This window comes from Nerophis lumbriciformis, linkage group LG13 (genome assembly GCF_033978685.3).
Source record: "Nerophis lumbriciformis linkage group LG13, RoL_Nlum_v2.1, whole genome shotgun sequence".
In the NCBI taxonomy this organism is placed as follows: domain Eukaryota; kingdom Metazoa; phylum Chordata; class Actinopteri; order Syngnathiformes; family Syngnathidae; genus Nerophis; species Nerophis lumbriciformis.
In genome coordinates, this window is record NC_084560.2 from 37,699,976 (window position 1) to 37,713,952 (window position 13,977).

Below are 13,977 nucleotides of genomic sequence, written 5' to 3' on the forward strand. Positions count from 1 at the left end.
ATGGACAAGTAACTACATGAATAGGTGACTATATGAATAGATTACTAGATGATAGGTGACTACATGAATTTATTATTTGATGACTAGATAGCTATAAGTAATTACATGAATAAATGATCACACAAATACGTAACTCCACCAATATGTGACCACGTGAATAGGTGACCACATGAATAGATTTGTTGATAATTAGGTAATTACATGAATAGATGACTAGATACATAGGTGACTACATTAATAGATGACTATATGAATAAGTAACTACATGAATGGATAATATATGACTAGGTAACTACATGAATAGATGATTAGATAGATAAGTAACTACATGAATATATTATTTGATGACTAAATAGCTACATGAATAAAGTATTAGATGAATAAGTAATTACATTAATAAATGATCACAGGAATAAGTAACTCCACCAATAAGTAACTACATGAATAGGTGACTAGATGAATAGATGACTAGATCATAGGTGACTACATGAATACATTATTTGATGACAAGATAACTACACGAATAAAGTATTAGATGAATAAGTAATTACATGAATAAATGATCACAGGAATAAGGAACTCCACCAATATGTGACCACATGAATAGGTGACAATGTGAATAGACTTTTTGATAATTAGGTAATTACATGAATAGATTACTAGATACATAGGTGACTAGAGGATAGGTGACTACATGAATATATTATTTGATGATTAGATAACTACATGAATAAATGATACGTAATCACATGAATAGATGACTAGATGAATATGTAATAAGATGAATATTTAGTTACATCAATATGTAACTACATCAATATGTAACTACATGAACAGATGACTGAATGAATATATGACTAGACTATATGAATGTATGAATAAATAACTGATTATATTAACATATAAGCACATGAATATACAACCAGATGAATGGGTAACTATATGAATAAATAAGTGACCATATTAACAGATAAATGCATGAATAGATGACTAGATGAATAAGGAACTGCATGAATAGTTGACGAGATAATAGATGACGAGATGAATGGATGACTACATAAATAGATGAACGCATGAATACATGACTAGATAATAAGGAATCCCATTGAGAGATGACTAATTAATAGATGACTACATATATAGGTGACTACATTAATAGACGACCAGATAATTAGGTGACCAGATGAATAGATGAGTACGTGAATAGATGACTAGATGAAGAGGTGACTAGGACTAGATGACTACATGAATAGATGATTATATGAGTAGGTGACTAGATGAATAGATGACTCCCTGCTTGGCACTCAGCATCAAGGGTTGGAATTGGGGGTTAAATCACCAAAAATGATTCCCGGGCACGGTAACTGCTGCTGCTCACTGCTCCCCTCACCTCCCAGCGGGTGATCAAGGGTGATGGGTCAAATGCAGAGAATCATTTCGCCACACCTCGTGTGTGTGTGTGACAATCATTGGTACTTTAACTTTAACTACATGAATAGATGACTAGATGAAGAGGTGACTAGATGACTACATGAATGGATGAAGACATGAATAGATGGCTAGACGAATAAGTGAATACATGAATAGGTGACCACATTAATCGGTGACTAGATGAACAGAGGGCTAAATGAATGAAGAAGTACATTATCAGGTGACGAGATGAATAGGTGACTACATGAATCATTGGCTAAATAGGTGAAAAGACACGATGAAGGTAATGACATAAATGATGATGGTGATGATGAAGGTGACTTTGAACGTGTGACGTCACTGAGAGGTCAAAGGTGAATGTTATGCTAATGTCTTACAAGCGTTAGCAGGGTGATTTTTCAAAATAAATGTCAGCGGCGTTGTTAATTCTTATTGTGTGTGTGTTTGATGCTATTTGTTTGCGTGACCATCAATCACTTGGGGGCAGGTGGGGGGGTGGGGGGGGGGGGGGTGTCACACCACTTGACATGTGGTGCTCAACTCCCCCCCACCCCCCCATACATCTCCATCACGAGGGGGAGGGGCCACGCTCAGGATGGCCTTTATTTGGTCTGACAGCGACGAACACGACACAACGTTACACAAACACAACATTACAGTGAGTGTGTGTCCATGGCTGGGGGAGAGAGGAGGCGAGGACAGAGGAGGCGAGGAATGAGGAGGTGAGTTTTTCCTTCGGTGCGACGAGGAAGGGCAGAGGACGCGATTGGTCGAGACGTGTGAGGTGGGGGGAAGGGATGCAGGGTGTTGGCAGACCACACTTCTAATAAAGTGAAGCTCCGCCCACAGTGACACATACTTCCTGTTTATCATCATTATTATTATTATTATTAACATGTAATTAAATGTAATTACACACTAATCGACTTTACTCAAATATATTTAGTCTTTTGGAAATGTTGGCCTCAAATTGAATTATGAAATCATCTTTCTGACTTTTATGGTTAGTGAGGAGCGCTGCCATGGAAACATTATTACATGAGAACAAAGAGATGTCACGCCGTCTCTCTCTCTCTCTCTCTTTCATACACACACACACACACACACACACACACACACACACACACACACACACACACACGCAAAGAGGATTATAGATTGTGCATCCGAGTGTTTCCTATGAAATGAATAATTTCAACCATCCTGACTCAAACAGAGTATCACTGCAGTGCACGGACAGCATTAGCGTGCACGTGGAAAAGGAACTGTCTGCATGCTGGGATGATGACCACACACACACACACACACACACACACACACACACACACACACACACACACACACACACTTGATGTGCTCCCGTCAAATAGAGGATCTTGGACAATATACTGTATATATATTTTTTTTTAAGGAGATTGGTTAAAAACGGCAAAGCGCTCTCATATAGAGGATCACTGACAAGCCTTTTTAAAGCAGGTTATTAAAAAGAGCAAAAGCTCTCCTGTCATATAGAGGATCTTTGACAAGCATTTTTTAAAAGTAGGTTGTTAAAGGGGAACATTATCACAATGTCAGAAGGGTTAAAACCAGGGGCGTCACTAGCTTTTAAGGACAGGGGGGGCTTAGCCCCCAGGAGATGCACAGGACGCGAGCGAACGTAGCGCACGAGCACAAAACTTCACAAACGGCTAACAAAGACTTAGAAATCATTCATTGTTATTATTATTATTTAAAAAATGCACGGGACGAAATGAAATGCTCCCCGGGACGATGGCTTTTAACCATTTTTTTTCTTTTTCTTTTAATGTATTTATTAATTTGACATTTTATATTAAATGTCTTGGTTTTTCCTCCCTCTGAAAATCCTATGAAATGTTTACCAAGCCATTCAATAACAATACAACAGCTATTAATGTAACAATACAATAAAACTAATATATTTAATGTTTTTTTCATTGTTTTAACATTAGACTAATGTATATTACTTTATATAGATTCTACAAGAGTGATGTGGGCATTTTCTGTATGAACAAGTCCAAGGACCGCAAGCAAGGTCGCAGAGAAAATGCGGACTGGATTTTGAGTGATGTGGGCATTTTCGGGGGGCTTGAGCCCCCCTAAAATAGGCCTAACAACGCCAATGGTTAAAACCAGAGGTGTGGACTCGAGTCACATGACTTGGACTCGAGTCAGACTCGAGTCATGAATTTGATGACTTTAGACTCGACTTGACAAAATGTAAAAAGACTTGCAACTCGACTTAGACTTTAACATCAATGACTTGTGACTTCACTTGGACTTGAGCCTTTTGAATTGACATGACTTGACATGACTTGCTACTTTCCCCAAAACCCAAAGATGAAAAAGTTATTTGGGAGCGCTCCGTATTTTTCATTGTGTACTTGTCTATCAGCGTTGCGTGTGTCAGCTGGTGTGGTCTCAGTACAACAGCCAATCAAATTAGATCTACTTTGTTTTCATCACACAGCATTCATCCAATCAAATTGCAGGACAACCAACGAAGAAGACATGTCCAAACCACACGCCAGTGAACAAAAAATGATACCTAAAATAATTTTGTTTGGGTATAAAAATTACGAGGTGGTCAACACAAAACGGTTTGCAGTATGCAACACATGCGGTTCGAAAATTACTGATGGAGAGGCAACAACTTCCAACTTCGTCTGGTATTTGAAGTTGCACATAGAACGGTAAGTTTTCAATGTAAGATAACGTTTATTGGCTAAGTAACGTGACTTTTATTTGCTGTGTAGTTAAATCAGTGAGGCTGTAAACTCACTGCTAACGTTATAACGTTATTGCAAACACGGGAATCTGTTGCAGTTCACTACCTTATTCATACTTTTTGTTCAGTGATTTTTTTCAAGCAGGGTTACGTTAGTCAATATATCACACGTAACGTTAGACGGCGGTCAGCAGCACCGCGTATTTTAGCCACCTAAAAAAAGACAAAAATAGTAAAATAAAGGTCAGTTAAAATGTATACTATACTATGAATATGTGTACCGTTTTAGCTAGCTTTCTGACATACTGTTGGTTGTTTACCTCAGTGGTCCCCAACCACCGGGCCGCGGCCCGGTACTGGTCCGTGGATCGATTGGTATCGGGCCGCACAAGAAATAATTTTTTTTTCTTTTCTTTTTTTAATTAAATCAACATAAAAAACACAAGATACACTTACAAGTAGTGCACCAACCCAAAACAACTCTCTCCCCCCTTTTGTTCTGGGCATTGAACATGAAGACTCTTCCTTCACTGTTCCGAGTGGCCATGAGAGTCTTGGCAGTGCCTGCCTCCAGTGCTCCAGTGGAGCGAGTTTTCAGCCATGGTGGCATCATACTACGCCCCCATCGTGCACAAATGACTGACAGACTCTTGGCTAATTTGGTCTTTTGCAAATGCAATGCAGCATAGGGCCCTGACATATAAAAAGTACAACTTTTTTGTTATGTTCACGTATATGTCATGTTTTTTCAATGTTAACACTTTTGTACAAATAAGTACATTTGCACTTTATTTTTCAATGTGTTTGTTCTGTAAAGGAATGAGTTAATGTTTAAAATGACTGGTTAATAGTGCTATTATAAAGTGCAATGTCAGCACAATTTTCTTTCCTGCAATTTAAAATGCACTTGTTTTAATAAATAAATACAGCGTTTGAAAAGCATACACAATCTGTGTTAATATATTAGTCTGTGGTTAAAAGGACTTGAAAGGACTCGAAACTCAAAATGCAGGACTTAGGACTTGACTTGAGACTTTCCAGTCTTGACTTTGGACTTGACTCGGGGCTTGCCTGTCTTGACTCGGGACTTGACTCGGACTTGAGGGCAAAGACTTGAGACTTACTTGTGACTTGCAAAACAATGACTTGGTCCCACCTCTGGTTAAAACCATTAAAAATCAGTTCCCAGTGGCTTATTTTATTTAAGTTTTTTTCAAAATTTTACCCATCACGCAATATCCCTAAAAAAAGCTTCCAAGTGCCTGATTTTAACCACCCGTCCATTTTCCTGTGACGTCACATAGTGAAGCCAACACAAACATGGCGGAAAGAACAGCAAGCTATAGCGACATTAGCTCGGATTCAGACTCGAATTTCAGCGGCTTAAGCGATTCAACAGATTACGCATGTATTGAAACGGATGGTTGTAGTGTGGAGGCAGGTAGTGAAAACGAAATTGAAGAAGAAACTGAAGCTTTTGAGCCATATCGGTTTGAACCGTATGCAAGCAAAACCGACGAAGACGACACGACAGCCAGCGACACGGGAGAAAGCGAGGACGAATTCGGCGATCGCCTTCTAACCAACGATTGGTATGTGTTTGTTTGGCATTAAAGGAAACTAACAACTATGAACTAGGTTTACAGCATATGAAATACATTTGGCAACAACATGCACTTTGAGAGTGCAGACAGCCCAGTTTTCATCAATTAATATATTCTGTAGACATACCCTCATCCGCTCTCTTTTCCTGAAAGCTGATCTGTCCTGTCCAGTTGGAAATGCATCTGCTTTGAGTGTCGCAGGATATCCACACATTCTTGCCATCTCAGTCGTAGCATAGCTTTCGTCGGTAAAGTGTGCGGAACAAACGTCCAATTTCTTGCCACTTTGGCATCTTTGGGCCACTGGTGCAACTTGAATCCGTCCCTGTTCGTGTTGTTACACCCTCCGACAACACACCGACGAGGCATGATGTCTCCAAGGTATGGAAAACAGTCGAAAAAAACGGAAAATAACAGAGCTGATTTGACTCGGTGTTTGTAATGTGTTTGAGAAAATGGCGGATTGCTTCCCGATCCGAGAGCGAATAATAGAAAGGCGTTTAATTCGCCAAAATTCACCCATTTAGAGTTCGGAAATCTTTTAAGCAGTTTGTTAAAATAAGATCTTTGACGAGTGTTTTTTTTTTTTTTTTAAGTAGATTGTTAAAAAAATAAAATAAAAATAAATAAAAAAGAAGCACAGAGCCCCTTCTAATGTAGAAGATCCTTGACAAGCTTTTTTTTTTTTTTTTTTACAATACGTCCTTAAAGACAACTGAGCGCTCCTGTCACATAGAGGATCTTTGACTCGCTAACTATCTTCGACTGGATACTCTTCAGCATTCACACGGAGACGACAGAAAAATGTCACGTCATGAGTACTTTCACTTTCATTCTGCAGAGGAAGTGTCCTCGGGCCAACACTGAACACACAACGACTACACAACGACTACAAAGCGGTCGTGTGTGCCTCACATTTTTTCCTCCTTAAAGAAAAAAAAAAAGTCTCCTCTCTCCTGTCAGTGTTTGCGGGTCAGTGAGGATCATGTTTACTCCAACACACACACACACACACACACACACACACACACACACACACACACACACACACACACACACACACACACACACCATACTTGCCAACCTAGAGACCTCCGATTTCGGGAGGTGGGGGGGCGTGGTTAAGAGGGGAGGAGTATAATTACAGCTAGAATTCACCAAGTCAAGTATTTCATATATATATAAGAAATACTTGACTTTCAGTGAATTCTAGCTATAAATATATATTTATTTTATTATATATATTTATTTTATTATATACATATATATATATATATATATATATATATATATAGATAAATACAAGAAATACTTGAATTTCAGTGTTCATTTACACATATACTTGTTGAGTTAAGGGTTGAATTATCCATCCTTGTTCTATTCTCTGTCAAACCAAGAACTCGCCCTTGATCATTCTACAGTTATAACGTGATTGGGCAGGCACGCCGTTTATATTGTGGGAAAACGGACTCAGGTCCATGAGGACCTGAGTCCGCCTGAATTTCGGGAGATTTTCGGGAGATAATTTGTCCCGGGAGGTTTTCGGGAGAGGCGCTGAATTTCGGGAGTCTCCCGAAAAATCCGGGAGGTTTGGCAAGTATGATATATACATATATAAAATAAATACTTGAATTTTAGTGTTCATTTATTTACACATATACACACACATAACACTCATCTACTCATTGTTGAGTTAAGGGTTGAATTGTCCATCCTTGTTCTATTCTCTGTCACTATTTTTCTAACCATGCTGAACACCCTCTCTGATGATGCATTGCTGTGTGGCACGCACAAAAGTGCTTTCATCAAATGCACTAGATGGCAGTATTGTCCTGTTTAAGAGTGTCACAACATTGCTGTTTACGGCAAACGAACTGCTTTACGGTAGACGAAAACGTGACTGCTGTTGTTATGTGTTGTTACCGCACTGGGAGGACGTTAATGAAACTGTCTAACAATAAACCCACATAAGAAACCAAGAACTCGCCCTCCATCATTCTACAGTTATAACGTGATTGGGCAGGTACGCTGTTTATATTTCGGGAGATTTTCGGGAGAAAATTTGTCCCGGGAGGTTTTCGGGAGAGCCGCTGAATTTCGGGAGTCTCCCGGAAAATCCAAGAGGGTTGGCAAGTATGACACACGCACACGCACACACACACATTTTCTTGTATTTCTTACCTTCTTGAGACCTCTGAAAAAAAGGCCTACCTCTTTAGGACCACCCTTTCTAGATATATAAAGATTTGTATTTATATCATTAATAATATATACATACTATGCAAATATAAAAAAGCTTTTTGTGAAAAATGTGTTGGAATTTCACAAGAAAAAGGTCACAATTTCACAAGAAAAACTTAGACTTTTCGCAGTATCATAATAAAAGTCGTAAAAATCAAAATTTTACAAGAAAAACTGAACATTTGTGCAATATTATGACAACATTTGGAATTGTACTCAATAACAGTCACAATTTTACAAGAAAAGCTTACAATTTTGCCAATTTTATGAAAAGAGTCGTAATTTTACTCGACAAAAGTCACAATTTTATAAGAAAACTTAACATTTTTGGCAATATGATAATAATCGGAATTTTACTTGGCAAAATGATGACAAAAGTCATCATTTTACTCAAAAAACGTCACTATTTTTCAAGAACAACAAAAAAAATTGGCAATATTGTGATAAAAGTCAGACAAATGTCACCATTTTGCATTAGAAAATAATCACTTATCATGGAAAAGTAATAATTTTACGAGACAGAAAGAATACGAGAAATTGTTCCCAATTTTATAAGAAAAAAGTTGACACATTGAGAGAAAAATACTGCTTTTAGTTAATTATTTTTTGTTTGTTTGTAATTGGCTTTTAATCTTCATTATTTACTTAAAGTTATTAGAGTATTTCTCATATTTATTTTATTTTTTTTATTCAAGGGGGCGCATTTAAATTTTTTACACACACATGTTGCCCAGAGGGGGAGGACTTTTAAAACCGACACACAGTCAATTTGTAAAATCCCTCCTTTTTGAGACCACCCTCATTTTGATAGATTTCACCAGCAGGTGTGCAAATGAGACATTCTCTATTAGATGCAATGGTTTTCCGTATTGGGACCATGACTTCGGTCCTAACTTGTTCACCGGTCCTCATATGGAAGGTACTTTTCCTTGTTGATGTCTCAAGAAGGGTAGAAATACAAGAACACACACACACACACACACACACATTTTCTTGTATTTTTTACCTTCTTGAGACCTCCGAAAAAAAGGCCTGCCTCTTTAGGACCACCCTTTCTAGATATATAAAGATTTTTACTTACAACATTAATAATATATACATACTATGTAAATATAAAAAAGCTTTTTGTGAAAAATGTGTTGGAATTTCACAAGAAAAAGGTCACAATTTCACAAGAAAAACTTAGACTTTTGGCAGTATCATAATAAAAGTCGTAAAAATCAACATTTTACAAGAAAAACTGATCATTTGTGCAATATTATGACAACATTTGGAATTGTACTCAATAACAGTCACAATTTTACAAGAAAAGTTTACAATTTTGCCAATTTTATGAAAAGAGTCGTAATTTTACTCGACAAAAGTCACAATTTTATACGAAAACTTAACATGTTTGGCAATATTATAATAATAATCGGAATTTTACTTGGCAAAATGATGACAAAAGTCATCATTTTACTCAAAAAACGTCACTATTTTTCAAGAACAACTTAAAAAATTGGCAATATTGTGATAAAAGTCAGAATTGTATATGACAAATGTCACCATTTTGCATTAGAAAATAATCATTTATCATGGAAAAGTAATAATTTTACGAGACAGAAAGAATACGAGAAATTGTTCCCAATTTTAAAAAAGTTGACACATTGTGAGAAAAAGACTGCTTTTAGTTAATTTTTTTTGTTTGTTTGTAATTGGTTTTTAATCTTCATTATTTACTTAAAGTTATTAGAGTATTTCTCATATTTATTTTATTTTTTTAATTCATTTTGGCCAAAGGGGGCGCATTTCAATTTCTTACACACACACTTCTTATTACATATGTTGGCCAGAGGGGGAGCACTTTTAAAACCCACACACAGTCAATTTGTAAAATCCCTCCTTTTTGGGACCACCCTCATTTTGATAGATTTCACCAGCAGGGGTGCAAATGAGACATTCTATATTAGATGCAATGGTTTTCCGTATTGGGACCATGACTTCGGTCCTAACTTGTTCACCGGTCCTCATATGGAAGGTATTTTTCCTTGTTGATGTCTCAAGAAGGGTAGAAATACAAGAACACACACACACACACACACTACACAATCTGTGTGACCAAGCCAACAATACATGTCATGATTCAAAAGCACACTTGGATTCTGGACCACTAAAGTCCTCCTGAACACATCTATATGACCTCCTCCAAGGCACACACTTGTTCCTGTGAGTCTGCTAATTAACAATACAACAATACATACTGTAGTGTGTATTGTGTACATCATGTAGTGTGTAGTGGGTATTGTGTACATTGTGTGCAGTGAGGTGGCAGGAAACAAACGAGAGCGTGAACATCATTAAAACTTGAATTAATTGTAGAAATTCATGTTCCGTCTGTCACAGTGACGAGGCGACATGACAACATGAGCACAACATCAGCATGCATCATTACACACACACACACACACACACACACACACACACACACACACACACACACACACACACACACACACACACACACACACACACACACACACACCTACCTGGCTAACCGTCTGTGTTTATTAGGTACTCAAAGTGCAAAAAGTAATCAGATTACATCACGATTCCTCATGTGTTCACCTTCTAAACTTTCCCAATGAGACCGAGTGGGGGGATGTGTCTAATATTTCATGTGAACACCTGCCTCGATGATGACATGAACCGTATGGCTACATTAAAATGTGCATACATGGTTACATGTAAATATATGAATAGGTGATTATATGACACGAGCAGATAACTATGAATTGATGATTACAGGAATCCAATAACAGATGATTATATAAATGTAGCCATGTCATTACATGTCGACTCGATGAACAGATGACTTCGTGATTGGATGAGATCTTGACTAGTCCACCACATTAGAACGTGAATTGATGATGACATGAATTTTCATATACACATACAAAAAGGTGATCGTGTGACTGTATGAATACACGGATGGATGAATACCTTAATTGTGTAAAGGTGACTAAGTGAACAATAGATGACTGTATGAATACATGAGTACACAAATAGGTGACTATTATCATGTGAAAAGATGAGTACATTAATATACATCCTGTTTATAAATATAGATTATAGATGATCTTATGACTGCAGATGAGGACATGAATACATATAAATACATTAATACATGAATAGATACCAACAAATGGATGATTACATGAATACATTAATTATATGATTATATGAATGGCTATTAAAAACAGCAAAGCACTTTTTTAATAAAAGGGATCTTTGAACAAGCAATTTTAAGTATGTTGTTAAAAACAGTAAAACACTCCTCTCATATAGGGGATCTTTAACATGCATTTTGTTCTAAGCAGGTTGTTAAAAACAGCAGAACAGTATAGAGGATCTTTGGCAAGCATTTTTTTTTTTTAAATAGGTGGTTAAAAACGGAACACAATCTCTCATATATATGATCTTTGACAAGCATTTTGTGTTTTCAAGCAGGTTATCAAAAACAGCAGAGCGCTACTGTCATATGGAGGATCTTTGATTAGTGTTTTTAAGTACATATTAGATGGAGGATCTTTGACAAGCATTTTATTTTCAAGCAGGTTGTAAAAAACAGTAAAGCACTCCTGGCATATAGAGGATCTTCGACAAGCATTTTTTCCAAGCAGGCTGTTAAAAACAGCAAAGCACTTTTGTTATGTAGAGGATCTTTGACAAGCATTTTTTCAAAAGTAAGTGGTTAAAAAACGACAAAGCACTCTTTTAATATAGGGGATCTTTGACAAGCAATTTTAAGTATGTTGTTAAAAACAGCAAAGCACTTATGTCATATAGAGGATCTTTTACATGCATTTTGTTTTAAGCAGGTTGTTAAAAACAGCAAAGCACTCATGTCATATAGAGGATCTTTTACATGCATTTTGTTTTAAGCAGGTTGTTAAAAACAGCAGAACAGTATAGAGGATATTTGGCAAGCATTTAAAAAAAAAAAAAGGTGTTAAAAACGGCAACACGGTCTCTCATTTACAGGATCTTTGACAAGCATTTTGTGTTTTCAAACAGGTTATTAAAAACAACAGAGCACTCCTGTCATATGGAGGACCTTTGATGTGTGTTTTCTTAAGTACATTTTAGGTGGAGTTACATGGTGACTAGATGAATGGACTACATGACTAGATGAGTACATGAATAATTGAATACATTAAAATGTGAATAGATGACGACATGAATATAAACACAAATATGAGTGTATGGCTGTATGAATACATGGATGGATGAATACATTAAATGTGTAAAGATGACTACATGAATATATGTACATACATGACTAGATGATTGTATGGATACTTGAATAGGTGAGTACATAAATAGGTGACTATTAAAATGTGAATAGATGAGTACATGAATATATATCCTGTCTATGGATATAGATGATGATATGACTGTAGATGAGTACATTGATACATATAAATATATGAATAGATGATTGTATGACTTGCATACATGAATAGATACCTAAAACGGATGATTACATTAATAGATGATTATATGAATGTAGCCATGTCACTACATGAATAGACAACTCCATGATAATTGACAACATTAAATCGTGAATAGGTGACAACATGAATATTTATGTAAATATATGAAAATATGATTGCATGACTGTATAATTACATGGGTATACGCATACATTAAAATGTGTAAAGATGACTACATGAATATATGTAAATATATAAATACATGAATGTTGGACTGTATGAATACATGCATAGATGACTACATATACAGGTGACTATTAAAATGTGAATAGATGAGTACATGAATATATGTCCTGTCTATGAATAAATGATAAATGATCATTTGACTGTAGATGACTACATGAATACATATAAATACAAACATGTGTAACTGTATGCATACATGAATAGACAGATATGAGTGGATGATTACATAAATACAATATTACGTGATTATATGTATGTAGTAATGTTATTACGTGGTGACTATGAATGGATGACACCATAATTAGAGGGGTGCATGAACAGCTGATTACATGAATATTTATACATCTACAAAAAAATTGTTGAATGACAATTGATAGATGAATACATTAAAAACAGTACTACATGATGTGTAAATATATGAATAAATGAATGTATGACTGTATGAATACATGAATAGATGAGTACTGTATATAAATAGGTGACTATTAAAATGTGAATAGATGAGTACATGAATATATATACTGTGTATGAATAGATGATAGATGATCATATGACTGTAGATGAGGAAATGAACACATAAATATATGAATAGATGATTGTACGACTATATGAATACATGACTAGATGACTACATGAATACTGTGTATACATGTATTAATAGATGACACCATGAATGGATGATGACATAGCTTAAGAGATAATTAGATGAATAGGTGACTACATGAATTAATAAATGTACTAATAGATGATTATGTCACGTCATGACACGGTGACCAGATGAATTGATGAAGACATGAACAGATGATTCCATGAATACTTTCTGCAGTAGAGCAACGTTAGAAAGCAGTTGCGTGGATGATGGCATGAAAACACAAACATTTCCATTCATCGCCGTGGCGCAAAAAGTGCTCGACACAATCACGTATTCACACAACAGCCAAAAGGACTTTTTTTTTTTTTAATTTTTTTTTACCTCCGCCAAGGAGACGCGACGATGACGACCACGAGCTGCACGCGCGCCTTCCTGCCTGCCTGCCGCTCAGCCAACTGGAGTGCGCGTGCACGCACTCGAGGACGCGCCCGTGCGTGTGCACACTCTCGCAGGTCCTCAGCCCAGTGGACACTCCATTAGGTACACCTAATGACGTGTATATACAAAGATTATAATTGAAAGAAAGCAATAATGAACAATAACATCATGACTGTCGACGTATTCAGTGTTTTGACAATAAATTGC

At 36.5% G+C, this 13,977-nt stretch overlaps 1 protein-coding gene across 2 annotated transcripts in view; it reads right to left on the minus strand.

The window, feature by feature from the left end:
* Positions 1-13,977, minus strand: part of enox1 (ecto-NOX disulfide-thiol exchanger 1) — a 55,628-nt gene that overhangs the window by 41,293 nt on the left and 358 nt on the right. For both annotated transcript variants that reach the window (XM_061970866.2, XM_061970865.2), the window contains exon 2: positions 13,714-13,878. The gene's annotated coding sequence lies outside the window, so the exon portion shown is untranslated. The remainder of the gene's footprint in view (positions 1-13,713; positions 13,879-13,977) is intronic.